A 14,525-nucleotide genomic window follows, 5' to 3' on the forward strand; every position below is an offset into this window, starting at 1 on the left:
CCAGCAGATTGGTTTATTTGTGTGAATTAATATTTTATTTGACTGGACTATTAGTTTGTACTTAGTTGATTTGTGGAGAGTGTAATGCAAAAGGAAGATTGTGTTCGTATATTCATTTTTTTTTTGGGGGGGGGGAGGGGGAGATAGAAACAGCGGCATGTCTGTCAAGGTTTACGTTATAGATGTAATGCATTCTATCTGGTGCTTGTGTTCAGGAGTAAGTTTTATAGTTAGTTTTTTTTTTTTTTTTTTTTTCTCCATATAATGAAATGTGCGTACTTTAGAATATGTTAAATGTAATTAGTTTGTGATTTGTGAATTTTTATTATTTCAGATTCTTGTGCCCATATTGCCTAAGAGCTCATTATTTGTTGTTTGGGGGCTGACCAAGTAGCAACAACGGACGGGCAGAGAGGACCGGGGGGTGCTTCTCGTATCTCGGGAGGAAGGTAAGCTAATATTTTGTTAAGTGTTATTAGTTTTGTCTAGGGTTGCACTGAAGGGTATAGAAATACCTCTAATCTCGTAAGATTTGGGTATAAAATAGAGTATTTGTATTCAGTTTCTAACCGAAGTTCGGATTGTTTGATTTTTAAGCTTGATCTGTTTTCATTAGTTATTATCGGGCTTGTCTTGTTTTATGTAAGGCTTGTCTCGTGTGGTAAACGTTGTGGAAGCAAAGTAACGTACCATTTTCTGTGTTTCATTTTTACGTTATCAGGGTGCGTCAAAAAATGTATACTAACTTTGAACCGTCATAAAAGAATTATGTTTCGTTCTACAAGGTTCAATTGCTGGAAATGGAAAGCTTAAAGTCCAATTTGAAACATAAATGCACTTTCTCACGCAAATGTGATTACTGTTCAAAATGGCGGCGTACAGCATCAATACATTTCTGAGTACGAGTCACCACTGATTCCGTACATCGTACCAACGTGTCCAATGGGATTTCTGCGCACACCGCTTGAATTTCATTCCAAAGTGTGCCTAGGGCACGTGGCAGTGTTTTCAGATTCAGAATAACAGACTTCCCGCTCAAAGCTCTCAAATTTCCCGACAAGGAAAAATATTAACCTTATTAATCTGTATATTAATAATTTCAAATTAAAATCAAATAACAATGACTCAGAAGTATATATTTTTCCTGCGGGAGAAGAAATCTATTATAGGGCCATCTTTCTATTTTCTATCTGTAGTTTATTTGGTATAGAGAGAAATATACACTTGTGTTCGTGTGTGTGGGGGGGGGGAGGGTGCTACTTCCAAGTATAATATTCTTCCATCCTTTCCCTCACTTCACCTTAACATTCCGTGAATAACCAGCCACAACAAATATAGTAAGTAAAGGGCCATCAACCCTCTCTCCTTTCTTCCTTGCAGGAAATGGATATTGGCGCGATTAAGTATCAATTCCATTTGGTTCGGTTTATAAACATTTCTTGCTGTTTTGGTTCTTTTGACCTTTTGAAACATTCCATGTACACAAGAAGTTACAAAGAAACGTGAAAAAAGGAGAAAAGTTGACAGAATTTACAATTTTTAACCAGAGTTTCCGGCATTCCCGCCAATACTAAGAATTTCCCGCCATCTGACGACACTGCCACGTGGTTTACGTTTGTATACCTCATCTTTTAACCACAGCAACATTCTCAAACTTCCAGTACCACTTAATTACCTGCTTCCGCGCTTCAAAGCTTAAACGTACGTCCGCCATCTTGCAGTTACTTCCGTGCCACTAACTGGGTTGAATAGCTAGAGCGACAATTTTGCTGCCACCTGTTGAAGAAAGATAACATTACTTTCTCCCAGAAATTGAATTTTGTAACACAGAAAATACGATTTCTATGACGGTTCAAAGTGGTGTGCACACATTTTTTTACGCACCCTATATATATATATATATATATATATATATATATATAATATATCGTAACTAGAATCACGAACGCAAATCCTGAGGGTTGTTTGCTTGGGCTCCAGGATCGGATATCTTCGTTTGTATAACGGTACACGGCTGAACCCCCTCCCCCTTCCAATTATAGTAAGATCAGTGCGCAGGCTGGAATAAGTTTTCTATGGAAGTTCGTTAGATGTTGAAGATATTGTATACACACCCGTAACCATTGTTTTGTGTAACGTTTTGCAATGTATGTGAGTAAGGTTAATTTCGGAGAAATTTCATTTTAAGTTAACCGTGCATCATGGCAGATTCTGGTGTAATATACGTATATCTATGTATATAGATAGATGGATATAGATAGATACCCAGACAAGAAATAATCCACTGCCAACGTGTTACACGTTGACTCATCCTACTGAAAATTTACACGTATTTGTACTGGAGTGTTCTAAGTGTTGTATAATTATTCAGCATGTTACAACTGCACACGGTACTCCCATCTCATAATGAATCGGTGTTTCATACCTTATAGGTTCGCTGCGATCCAAAAGCGTATATTCTGAGCGTTTAGGTATCTGTACAAGTGAGACCGCGCCCTGTGATGTTCAGTAACCGCAAAATAAAACTCAGACAACATGTGGTAACGAATTTAATTTTAAAACTAGTGACTTAATGCTGTCTTACATTAATCCAGACTAATCGGAATGTGTTCCGTACAGTTGGGCAAACGAAACCTATGCTACTGTACACTCTTCAGCCAAATATCTTGTTCCTAATGTTTTCACTAAGGCCGATATGTTTTTTAAAAGAAGTAAGCATTCCATGTTCTTTTTGAAAAATCTAGTGTGTGGTGGTGCAGTTTGGCAGCGAGTAATTTTTGACTAACCGCTGAATTAATGCGTGCACTTCCCCAAAACAAAATTGCTTGCTTGAATTTTTCTAAGTGCGTTAAAATTGTTAGTTTGGCAACAACGCATTCGAAGTAATAAGAAAAAATGAGTCCCTAACACAGTTCAGTTTGCTGTTTGAAATACTTTCCTTTTGTTAATGCGATGATGCTTTTAGACGAGAATAGTGCTTTGGCAAATTCAATCTTTGTTGCACTTGAAAGCACACACACACGTACGATTTAAAAGAAATGTAAGAGAAGATCAATTAGGGTTGTCAAGACGTTCGTTATGTAGCAAACATTTGTGTCGATAGTCTTGCGTGTTCTTTTTCTGTACGGATTTAATACTTTTGAACCTGAAGTCGCGCAGCCGTGGGACCTTTTCTGTATTTTCCAGTATCATTTCTCTTTAGTGGAGGTCACTTCTTACATCAATCCATGAAATTTTCGTAAACCTGAAATTAAAATAGGGAAAAAAAAAAAAAATCCAGGGTTCTAGTGCTTATGAAATCAGTATTAGCCATAACTCTCATCACTACTAGAACATAGTTCATTATTATTAAGCTAGGGAGCAGAGAAATGTTTCAGGGTTCTAAATTTGGTGAGGCAAAATTTTTCTTCGCTTTTGTTATTCCTATGAACTTTGTGTACCAGAATAATTTCATACAACTGTGGACATCCAATACTTCGGGGGGAAGTCGGAAGTGTTAGGAACCAGCAGCTTCGTGTCTTTTTGTGTTCTGAATAATGTGTGATGCGATGTATTTTGTGACGGTGTATTTCATGTTTTCTTCACTTAAAAGCATAGCAGAATGCGTTCAAGAAAACATGCCAGAATGCGTTCTCGTGAGTACGAGAAACCATGCTGCTGGCGATCCTTAACACTTCCGACAATGTGCCAAAGGATTCTATTTTCACTGCTATCAAAGTTTGTTTGCCTACTTCGGGCCAATCATAAAGTCAGAGCTTATTTCAAAATTCGGTTGATGGCATGTCTGGAAATTTTATCCTGTATGGAATACTCTGTATACACATTAAACATTAATGAAATATGCATTTTTGGATTGCGTATGCGTGACTTCCTTTACGCTGATAAAGGCAATCATCCACAGTTTCTAGGATTCGAAATAGGACCTCTTGAAATTTGGCTTTTTCGCGATTTTGGACAGCCCTAGCTCTGAAATTGAACATTTGTCTTATTTTAATGTAAGAAATCACCTCTCAGTTTGTCGGTATAGTTCATTAACAACGTGTATTTGTGTGTATATATATATATCCCTCCCTCGCCCACAATTTACGGCGCTGAATTTGGATTTAAACGGCACCGAAAGTGTTACTTTTCATCTCAGCGACCCCAAAAACTGTGGATTCGACACGAATATCGGTCATTTTCCATCATTTGTATATATATCTTCCCTTCCTCCAGTTTGAGGGGATGAATTTGGATTTAAACAGCATCGAAAGTCACTGTTCATCTCAGCGAGCCCAAAAAATTTGTATTTGACACTAATATGGGCCATTTCCAATCATTTTTATGTATCTTTTCCTTCCTAAATTTGCGGGTCTGAATTTGGACTTATGTGGCATCGGAAGTGTCACTGTTCATCTCAGCAATCTCAAAACTCTGGATTCGACACTTATATTGGTCATTTTCAATATATATCCCCCGTTCCTTCCTCCAAGTTGCACCTTCAAAGTGAAATTCTAGGCCCGAACCCCATCTATGTTGAAAGTTTTATCGAGATCGCTCTGGTGGTTCAGATGTTAAGTTACAAATATAGTCACTTTCATTTTTATGTAATTTGTCATACTAGAAAACAGGTATGTTTACATAGAAAATTTTGTGCATCAAGTTTATATAAAAGTCTATATTACAATATTAAATAATGTTTTATTGTATAAGTATTAGTAAAATTTGCCTACTGCTGTCTCTTAAGAAGTAATTTGGTTAAAATTAACAACAAAATTCACCAGATCAAAGAGCACATTAGGAACTCAGTTTCATTCAAGAGGCCTGTTTGTTGCAACAGAAACGCTTCATGATGGTATATGTGTATGCAGCTGTTCAAGTCCTGTAATTAATGCACAACAACGAATAAACTACTAAAAAGCATATAAAAGAAATGAGTGCAGACTATTAATTTTCAAGAATAATTACAACAGTTTTATTTTTCGATTGCTTGTTTTTTAAATATTCCCTTAATAAAAACTTTCACGCATTTGAGAAAAAAGAAAAAAATGTTCCATTACTAGTAAAATTAACCTAATACAAAGATTTTTGTTATTTTCCCAAATTTTCCGGAAATTTTACAACACTACCCCGAACGGTTTCACATTACGTATTTTTGGAGTGGGAATAAGTGTTTTTCACTGCTAAAGTTTTGGCGCAAACTGAAGCCGAAATTCGAGCTGTAAGAAAACAGTGAATATAGAAAGTCTCTTACTTTGGATCATTCAAAAAGTATGACTCTCCTGCATCCGTACATCGTTGCGGCCGTCAATGTATATAAGGATTGCTGGAAGTTCTTATGTTAATCATAGTTCTTTTGATAACCGTTACGTCAACCTTTGACTGCAGACTTGAGTTTAGGAAATAAAAAAATAATCGCATGGGCCAGATCTGGTGAACAGGGAGGGTGGGTTAACACCCCCCCCCCTCTTTTGGGACAGTTTTGCACAATCACTGCCTGGTAACTTGGGGCATTTTCATGGAAAATACACCACTGAACATCACCCCGATACGCGGGCCTTATACGTTGCAGTAACCGCTAAAGAGAGACGAAACGGGCAGACTTTGTTTTAAGGTCGTGGATTCTTATTTGCCGTACAATTTGTTTATTTACGTGCAGCTCCCAGGCAAGGATTTATAATCTCACATTTCGATCTTCCGTGATCAGTGTCTCGCTTTCCACTCCACTAATTTGTTGAATTGATTTTGGGTTTAACGTCCCTTTCAGCAGCGAGGCTATATGAGACATGGACCTTCTCATTTACGTGGAATCCGAAGCACATGAACTTCCGCCGGGAATCGAACCCGGGTCTCCCACGCCAAAGGCGAGTACGTTAATTGCTTAGCCACGAAGGAGCTCCACTAATTTGTGTGTTCAGCCCTTGATGGATCCAAATGTTTGTAGTGTTAATTTGACTCCCCTCTCTCCCGCACGGGATGAACAAGTGGCCTTAGATGCTCACAATCACTCTGTGTTCCATGTTGAACTCACGACGCATTTAGGAACACCTGTCTACACCAACCATGCCCACACAGGTAATTCTCAACACATCAGTGCACTTCGTATCAGTTACCCATAGTCATTTCTCGTTTGTTTGCAACACAGATCACTTGTACAGCCGCGAGCGAAATCAGTTTCGATTTCGAATTGCCGCACTACCCAGAATTATGAATGATAACTGATTTACTCACAGGCTTACTCACGTTTTCTTCCAGAAAAAGTTTGTCCGATGAGAAATCAAATTGAGTTGGACTGCATTATATATCTCCGGTGCAGGGTGGGAGAACTTAGGGGGTGGGAGAACACTGAACCCACCCTCAGGCTGTGTTTAGACATTTGGATGTCTGTCTGGCCAATATTTTCCTTATGCTTTGCAACAGACCTGTGTGCTCAGCACTTCGTCAGTGTGTATTGTAACCTCTTATACAAAACGACAGTAGTTTCTGTAATACACCAGAGGTCTTAGATTTTTGCAGTATCATGTTGTGGATAACATGAATGTTTTCTTGGTCAGTACTGTTAAAGGTACACCAGAGCTAAGTTAATCATCAATGGGTTTCTGACACTTTTGGATTCTGCCACTCAATTTCCTACAATAGCATTAAAAGCTGCAGGATTCCTAATCGGTTGATACATATCGAGATGGATTCTTCGCAAATTCCTTCTCGTATAGATATTCGATAAGTGCTCGTTTTTCGCCCACTGTTCTGGGTCATGCTTATTCATAGGGTAGTTTTGTCTATTTACGGGGCCTAGGGCCAGGGTTTGGACCCACCTGAAAAAACCCGCCTTAAAACCTACCTGGGTTTTTGAGCTTTTTGTTAGTATATTATTGGTACAACTAAGGTGATCACATTGAAAGTTATTTTTATCAGATTTTGGACTTTCTTTGGGCGAATTAGATGCTCTTATTTTAAGGTACACAACAACATTCAACATAAGACCTTTATAAAGTTCTGAATAAACTGAATGAATGAATAAAATAAACTTCCCTTAGCTTGAGATAATTATAGAACAAATTCATGTGTAGATTATGTTTATAGCCTATTTGAAGTAAAATAAGCAATTCTATATTTTAGAAAAATACTTTCCGTGAATAGTGTGCTTGATGACTCGGCGCCACCGAGAGACGTTATCCCTCATACGTTGACGGGTTTAAGGTCATAGGTGCCGTTACTAACAGTAAATATGTAAATACATTAGTACAACTATTAGTATTATTTCTTACCTTTGGTGGTAACAAAAGTATTCAGTAAAATTTGGTTTTCCAACAATAATAATTTGGTTTTCCAACAGTAATTTGTTGCTACCCTTCAAATAAGCATTCTGTAGAATCAACACCAGCAATAGCATACATTTCTTGTCAAAATTAAGAAGCTTCATGCTCGGAGCTTCCAAGACTACGTAACTCGTAGTATTTCAAGTGCTGCATTCAAACTTCAGTATTAATTGAAATTTCGATGTACAGTAAAGCAAGCTGCATTTTCAGGGAAAACCTGTCGGGAAATTGCCGCAATTGAATGCGCAAAGCATCGGATTACATTTTGAAACATTTACTTTATAAAATATGAATTATAGGCCTATCTTTGTTAATTGTTTTAAATTAATTTTCGGAAAAGAAAAGGTTGGTTTTTCACCGATCTGGCCGGAAATATTGCTGTTATTTTGATTAAAGCCGGTGACCGGTGCAGACTTCTTACCAGCCCATTTATGATCGGTTTTTTCAAACTTGTATCTAGTTCAAAGTGTAGATTTAAAAAGTAACTTTCATTCTGTAAATCCAAAACTCACCTTTCACCATCTATCAACGATTAATATATTTTGTTCATCTGCTTACATAATTTTGTAGAGATGACAGGGACTGTATCACGGAAAAATACATTTATTGAGAGTAAAAAAATGACTTCTTAAAAGCAATTTCCTGTAGTTGATGTGTAAGTTTAAAGAATATATTTCATTTTCCAAACCCAAATTGTCACGTTAAGATTAATTTATTCATTTGTTTCGATAATTTTAAAGAAGTGGCGATAAATACAGAAAAATGATCAATGCCGATTTCAGTTTCTCATAGTAAGGATGGCCAATTCTGGAATTCGGAAAACTTCTGGAATTTTCCGAAATCCGGAAAGTGAAATTCCCGGAATCCGGAAAATTTTGGCCATTCCTAATTTATAGCATTAAGCTTATTATTGAATGTACTAAGGATATGCAGAATACAGGTGCTAATGCACTTTTGTTCACGATAGTATTTTCCTTCCCATGGGGGAGGGGGTCCGAACAGAGATACGTTACACTTAGACCTATATCATAGGGAATTTGCGGGGGTGTGGTTTTTCTACTTTCCATAGTTGGCAAACACTAGAAAAGAACAGTCTTGCAACAAGTGCTCGGGAAATTCCCGTAATTAAACGCACAAAGCATCGAAAGTCAACTTCAACAATAAAACAAATTTATTTTACGTTGAAAAATATTTATTTCATATAAGACATTTTGATGAATTATGTCTTGTTTCAAATTAATATAGCTATTTGGTATTCATATTTGCCGAACGTCACTCAGGCTCCTGGGATGATCTACATTTGTCCGTTTGTCTGCCTGTACTATAGTGTTCAACTTTCGGTCTTTTAAATTTTCAAGATACAACCTGGAGACACTCTAAATTTTCTGCATAGATTTTAGCGGCATACGAACGTAAAATTACAAAATGGCTCTTTAAAAAAAATAGCGGATATCCACGCTACAAAGGGCAGTTTCCGGTCTTTCAAGTTGAAATTTTCAGAGTAAAAGCTCGAGAGATTAAATTAGCTGTATATATTTTGGCGGCATAAAATTTCAAAATAGCGTGTATCCATGCTACAGGGTACAATTTTCGGACATTTTAAGTTCAAATTTTAGGGTAGGAGCACGAGACATTGTAAATTTGCTGTATAGATTTTTTCGGCTATCCAATAAAAAAATTTCAAAATGGCGGCCATTTTTTCAAAACAGCAGAGAATAGAAAATGTTGCAAGTTGTGACAATGACAATCTTGAAATGTAAATCGTATTTTAACATTTTTACCCCAAAGACATTGAAATATTTGGAAAAAAACAATTAAACCCGATAAAACCCAATTAAACCCAAAAATACCCACATGGGCCCAGGTGGGTTGGGTTTTTTCAAAAATACCCGGGTTTTTTCAAACCCTGCCTAGGGCTGAAGTAAATTACTGGGCCAATAATGTAGATCAAAAATTTCGTATCCATCATGGATAAATTTTTTTCTCACTTGTACTATGTTTGAAACAAGAGAATGATGATAATATTCACTCCATAATAATATAGTACAGTACTTGGTATGATTGTTAAACATCATTCGCTACCTTTTACGACATCCAGTCCATTCGAATTAAAGCAAAATAAGTTCTTTATAAGAGCAGCTTATTATCTGCATTTTAGGCTTCCAAACTATGCTGGGTCGAAGAATGGAAAGTCTTATAAAACGGTATTACCCGTCCCCGGCATGAATTGTTGCAAAAATCTGTAAGGTATATCATTTTTTTTAATATAGATTCCCAGGAATAGATTAATCTCCTGAAGCCTCTATTAACGAGAATGGTAGAAATCAAACATTTCCGGCTTCGGCGTTGATCACTATAGAACAAAAGTGGTAATAGATAGCGAAAAGCTGCTCCTGATATCAATGTATGCCAAGAATAGAATAATTTGTCCTCAAATTTATCCCTTAATTCACACGAAACAAGTAATACTTTTCTAAGTTTCTACTCTGATTGCCATGAGGAAACATTATAAAAGCTAACTAGAAGTAATTTCTTTATGTGGATTCGGTATCGTGGGAATGGGTTCTATTTCCTCCCTTAACTTTACAGAAAAACTAGAAGCTGTAGAACTTCAAACTTCAGTGCTGATTCTCTTGATTCAAAAACTAATATATGCAGAGTATGCTTTCGTATGACTTCAACGTCTGAGGAATAGGTTCCATCTTCGACCTTAACCCTCTATTGCAACCAGATGTTATAGATTCACCACTTTCGGTTTTGATATTAAACCCCATCGTTTGGAAATCTACCGTTGTTACACAATACGCAACCCAGATAACCGTATCTGAAAACCCATTCAGTTCTATCAATGCATTCTATATTGTAGATATAATGCCTCTAACAGTACATTAGAAAAATAACAATGAACTTACACTAATTAAACAAATCATAAGGAATTGCGTAATTTATATCATATACTTAACATTGTTAGTCATAAAGTAGAAGACTTAGGAATAGAGGTCATATAACCAGAATGGAAAAAAAAAATTAAGAGCGCTTTCAATATTTTAACTGGATCTAATCGAAAAAAAAAAAAAAATTAGGAGAATCTAGGCTCGGGTATTTTTTTTTCCCCGACCCTTTACAACACTACTTACCTTTCTGTTAATACAGGATGGTCTGATGGGTTTGAGGTTGTTGATTGAAAAAATTCACACATTTTACCTTTCTGTGTTGGGGATCATTGTTAGCATTAAACACTCGGAAATATTTGGGACCCTGTTTTCCCACCTTCTACTCAAATTTTCTGATACAGCAACCAGTTCTTTTTCGTAATCTACTTCATGTATATAATTCCTTGTCGAAACGTTGGAAACTATTTGGAATACGCTCTTCAACAAAATGGTCAATGTAGCTGACTTCACTTAATTATCAATGTTGATGTGAGAGCTAGTAACGCAATTTCTTTTTGGCGTGTCATGTTTATACATTACACTGTAACTTAACGTGAAACTAGCACAAGCACTTCAGTTTTAGATAAACTTGAATCACACGGCCTGTTAAATAACACGCGGCATCTTCTGTTATGTCTTAGTTGAACATTACAGCAGTGAACCTGCGGAAGTTTATTTTATCCGAAATGATTTAAAATTATACGAGTCAAAAAGTGCTACATAAGAGAGTAAGAGTTACTTGATATTCAAGGAACACAAGATAAAAAACATCGAAGTCGCGGGAATTTCGGTTGCAACATCCTAACTTTGTGTAAATAATTGTTGTATTTAATCTATGAGACTGAGAATATTTTTATTTGTCCATAAATTTGTCTTCAAATGAAACTGTTTCATAATACTGCTTGGAAGTCAATCTTTTTACTCATCATCATAAAGATTTTTTTTAAAAATTAATCCTTGTCATTGACATTGTCAGTCAACGAGGTTTCATTCAGGGCGTGCAGCATTTTCTCAGGGATAATATAATTGTTAGATCAAGCAAACAGTTTGTTACAGTAAATGAAGTACTATGTGCTGCGCATAGTTCTCGTTGGTTTTTATTATATTAACATTTATTCTTAGTGTCAGTTGATTTGCTGAATGCCAGTATATTTAACTGTGGTAGATACTTAAGTTGATTTTTTTTTAATTTTCAGGGACGATCCCCGTTCCCTGTCCACAAGCAAGCGCAGATGGATACCTCCTTCTACTGTTAGACGAGATGCACTTACCCCAGAAAATCGAAATGACCTCATTTTTCGAAAGGTATGAAGTTGTTTGAAAGAAAATTCTTTTGTGGTCGTCTGTTGTTTTCTTAAATTATAAGAAAAAAGTGTTCTTGTTGTTGAGTGTCACGTAGGTATCACACTGCAAGTATAACGAATTTAGGTTTTGTAGCGTATTTTTATAAAATACGCAGGGTCGTTTTACTGGTACAAAGCTTTATTATTATTATTATTTTACAAATTTAAATAAACATTAATTCTTTCGAATCGAAGCGTAATCCCGCTGCTCGCAAACAGCAGCCCGCGAGAATTCGTAAGTTTTAATTCCTTCCACTTTTCACCACATTTTCCCGTAAAGTCACTTAGTTTCAGAATACGAATGATTATTAAATATGTTTCGTTTGGAATGTAAGTACATGTGCAAAAATTGGGAAGAGGTATCTTGTCTCTGAAATTCACCTGTTGACTTACTATTTCCGTATTGATGTTTTACACACTTATTCATATTGTTCCAGGTGCGGGGCATTCTTAATAAACTTACCCCAGAAAAATTCCAGAAGCTGAGTGATGAACTCCTTCGCTCTGAATTAGATTCTAGTGTAATTCTTAAAGGAGTCATATTACTGGTAAGTATACGGTGGTTTTAACATTATCACAGGACGTAAGGTCACAGTATTTAATTTCTGAAGTGGTTTTGATTAGTGCTAAATGATGGTTCTTAAGGTTGCGCATTGGTAGTGCAGGTTTCTTAAAAATCTATTCCTTTATATTGCACTGGTGTGTAAAACTTATGGACGAGATAGTTGAAGTAACATAAAATATTTTAGTAGATTAAAATGGATGAATGTCGCATCATGCTGCCAGAAGTCTCCATACATGCACAGGGAGCAGAACGTTGCGTAACATGACGTCAGTAACCGCAGCGCGGAATCTATCTGCTCCCAACACGAATCAGTTGAATGAAAGAGCCAAAACATGAGTCAGAACTAGTAAAGTGCATTATGGTGGTAGGTACTCACACCAACATGGCTCGGAGATAACATTTGGGTGACTTCAGACGAAGAAACGTTGAAAATCTGGAGGAAGGACGAAGCGTGACGAGTGTGGGATTGCCCATAGCATTGTTTCATTTGCATGAGGATCATTCCGAACCACAAGCATTGCTGTACAAAGAAGTGAAGGACCACAGTCAACTACAGTAGAGGGCGAGTGCTACATTGTGAAACCAGCAAGAACGGAGCTACATCAAACAGCGGGTACAATTGCAAACACATCTAAGATGACTGCAAGTTGTGCGATCTCACGCTACAATGGCACGTAAACTGTATTGGGAAGGCGTCTTTCCACTACGTAGTATTCCGTTGACACTGGTGCCTTGGTGTCAATAAATCAGAACTGCACCGAGGAGTAGGGTCGCATTCTAGAGTAGATTTGAGTAGTAATTCTAGACGTACCCATCTGGCGAGATGGAAATACACAATAAGCCCAAGAACATCATCGGGCATAATTGTAGTGGTTCATGTGTCGTTATATATAATGTTGCAGACATCCCAAGTTTTGAACGCGCTACACTTACCGGTCAGTGTTATTGTGACAATATTCGTTCTTCACGTGCGTTTTTTCAGACCTGCAGTCGGCCTCGTCTGCTACTATATAAATGTATGACCGAATCGAACAGCACAGATAGTGGAGCTCTTAAAACGAGACATTCTACGAGTGGAATACCCTACCTGTTCCCCGGAGTTGAATCCCATCGAGGATGGTATTGGGGGGGGGGGGGCGTCTTGCAGCACCAAGGACTACCCAGTAGTTATCAGCAGCGCTGATTGAGTAATAAATTGCATACCACAACAGCTTATGACGAAGTTTGTGAGCAGCATAGCACGTCACAAAGCATGGACAGCTGTCCGTAGTGATCACTCACTTTTAAGGACCATTTCACCCCTGTAATGTCGGGAAGAAGCATGAGTATCCGTTTTCAGTGTAAGTTGTAGCCTCTAGATGAAAGTGCTATTTTTATTCTGATCCCGTATTTTTGTTTCCTGTACAATACTGTAGCACTGCTTTCTATGTATGGTTAGTCTTCTAGTCTCATCAATCTATGCCACTTGGGAAATGACACAGCATGTGAAACTGACTTTCTTCTTCCAGTTTTGCACACCAGGATAGAAGAGTATTTTTATCTTCAATTTGTGACTGTTGTGGACTTGATTAGTCTGTTTCTGAGTAATTGTAGTCACTGAAACGTCCTTTGCTTTGTAGGAATAAGTTTAATTTAATGAAGCATATTATTTCACGTAAATTAAGATTTGTAGATTAAGTTATGCACAGAATAAGAACATGAACATTTTAATTTCAGAAAAGCGAAATCTGTAGTGGAACAGTAAGGTTTGTGAAATTTATAGAGATGAATATGAAACAGTTAAAATAATTTTTCCCATTGCTTTTCGAAACGACGCTGATTGGGTACAAGAACGAAGTTTTCAGAAACTTAAAAATCTATATTAAATTACTGACAAAATACCACACTCTTATTTTGTTCAGTCTTGCTACTTTATCTTCTATATATGAGTAAATCCGATTTCTTCAATAATTTGGTTGAAAATCTTCAACCTTGACTCAAGATTTACAGCAAACCCTCACTGTGATTGTAACAGAACATGGAGGACAATTTTCCATGTAAGTTAATATTAGCTTCTATTTTGACTTAATCATATTTACACTCTAGTTCCTTTCATTAATATAAATTTCTAGTGTAGCTTTAACAGTTGATCTAGAAGTACATCAAAGATCTAGATGTGGGGACAAATATATATATATATATATATATATATATATATATATATATATAAATCCTTTTGTAGATGTGTACAAAAATTTTTAATGTGAGGTGGATGATCAGGTTTTCGAAAATAGTAAATTTCGATTAAATGAAGGTGAGAAATTTGTGTTGAGAAGGGGTGGTATGCTCAGGTTAAAAGAGCGTTGTAAGCTTAATTCTTCTATAATAACTTTCATGCTCTTCTACA

General features: G+C 36.7%; 1 protein-coding gene across 2 annotated transcripts in view; it reads left to right on the forward strand.

Annotated features, from left to right (window-relative positions):
* The first annotated feature begins 394 nt into the window (after positions 1 to 394).
* The window catches only part of NAT1 (N-acetyltransferase 1), an 88,842-nt gene continuing 74,711 nt past the window's right edge, over positions 395 to 14,525 (forward strand). Inside the window, exons 1-3 of one of the 2 annotated variants that reach the window (XM_081751637.1) lie at positions 395 to 449; positions 11,428 to 11,536; positions 12,012 to 12,122. The gene's annotated coding sequence lies outside the window, so the exon portion shown is untranslated. Of the gene's footprint in view, positions 450 to 11,427; positions 11,537 to 12,011; positions 12,123 to 14,525 lie in introns of those variants that run through there. The other variant, XM_081751636.1, reaches the window with a different exon arrangement.

The sequence above is a fragment of the Thermobia domestica genome, chromosome 3 (assembly GCF_964235325.1).
Source record: "Thermobia domestica chromosome 3, izTheDome1.hap1.1, whole genome shotgun sequence".
NCBI lineage: Eukaryota > Metazoa > Arthropoda > Insecta > Zygentoma > Lepismatidae > Thermobia > Thermobia domestica.